Genomic DNA, 1,263 nt, shown 5'->3' with positions numbered 1-1,263 from the left:
CATATAGATTTGAAAGTGGGATTGCTCCACCTACAACACCGGGGAATGACTTTGAAATAGGATCGGCTATGATCACTTTGATAGAAAGGCGACAATTTAGTGGGGCCAAGCATGAGAGTCCGCTAAAGCATCTCAAAGAGTTCGAAAAATATTGCAACACTATCAAAGTGAATGGAATTTCCCAAGAGTTCATCCGCCTCAAGCTTTTCCCCTTTTCTCTCATAGGGCGTGCTTTGGAAAGGTTGGACAAGGAAGTCAAACCAAATTCTCTAAGGACATGGGACAAAGTGACCAAGGAATTTCTATCCCGTTTCTATCCACAAAAGAAAACGGCGGAGGCTAGAGCTTTGATTCAAGGTTTCAAGCAAAAGCTTAGTGAAAGCCTCTATGAAGCATGGGAGAGGTACAAAGAGTATCAAAGAGAATGTCCTCACCATGGAATTCCTACCTACCAAATCATTCAATTTTTCTATGGTGGCCTAAGTCCTCAAGGGAAATCGTGTCTTTATGAAGGAGCCGGAAGTCCCATTATGAATAGAACAGAGGCGGAAGTGGTAGACATCATTGAAGACGTAGTGAGGTATTATAGAAATTGGCAAGATGGTGAAAGGGAAATAACTAGCAAGAGTAGCTCTTCGGTGTACTCCGTTGATCATCTTAATGCCATCAACAACTTGTCCTCACAAATGACAAACTTAGAGAAAGAGTTGTGTTCTATCAAAGTTAAATTGGAGAGTTCAATCTTCCAAGCTTTAAGTTCCCTCCATACTTAAGGGGAGAGGTACATCTTCTAACTCTAACCCCCCTCTCTCTTCTAGTAACATGCCTAGTGGATGCTTGTTTTGTGATGTATGTGGTTCATATGAGCATGATTCTTTTACGTGCCCTCATTCGTTTGTGGATGGATGTGATGATCAAGATGGTAATGTGAACGAGCATGTGAGCTTTGTGTCTAATAATAATTAGTCAAGGTTTGAAAATCAAAGGGGTCAATGGAATAGGAATTATCACAACCATGGAAATTTTGACAACTATAACCAAGGTGGTGGTTATAGGAACTAAGGGAACCAAAACTCCCGAGGTAACTGTAACAACCAAGGTTATAGTGGCCAGAATCAAGGCCAAGGTTATGGTAATCATAACCAAGGTTTGTGGTAACCATAATCAAGGGCATGGTCAAAATCAAAATAGAGGTAATTGGAACAATCAAAATAGGGGAAATTTTCAAAACAATGCTCAAAGGGGTCCTGCACCCGGTTTTTT

General features: G+C 40.9%; 1 non-coding gene across 1 annotated transcript; it reads right to left on the bottom strand.

Moving 5' to 3' along the window:
* Positions 1-336: 336 nt before the first annotated feature.
* On the bottom strand, positions 337-442 carry LOC145583701 (small nucleolar RNA R71). Its single transcript, XR_014100300.1, has one exon. It is a non-coding gene; the product is annotated as a small nucleolar RNA R71 (small nucleolar RNA).
* Positions 443-1,263: the final 821 nt, after the last annotated feature.

The sequence above is a fragment of the Chenopodium album genome, chromosome 15 (genome assembly GCF_948465745.1).
Source record: "Chenopodium album chromosome 15, dcCheAlbu1.1, whole genome shotgun sequence".
Lineage (NCBI taxonomy): Eukaryota > Viridiplantae > Streptophyta > Magnoliopsida > Caryophyllales > Amaranthaceae > Chenopodium > Chenopodium album.
This window is presented reverse-complemented; position numbering and strand designations above follow the sequence as displayed.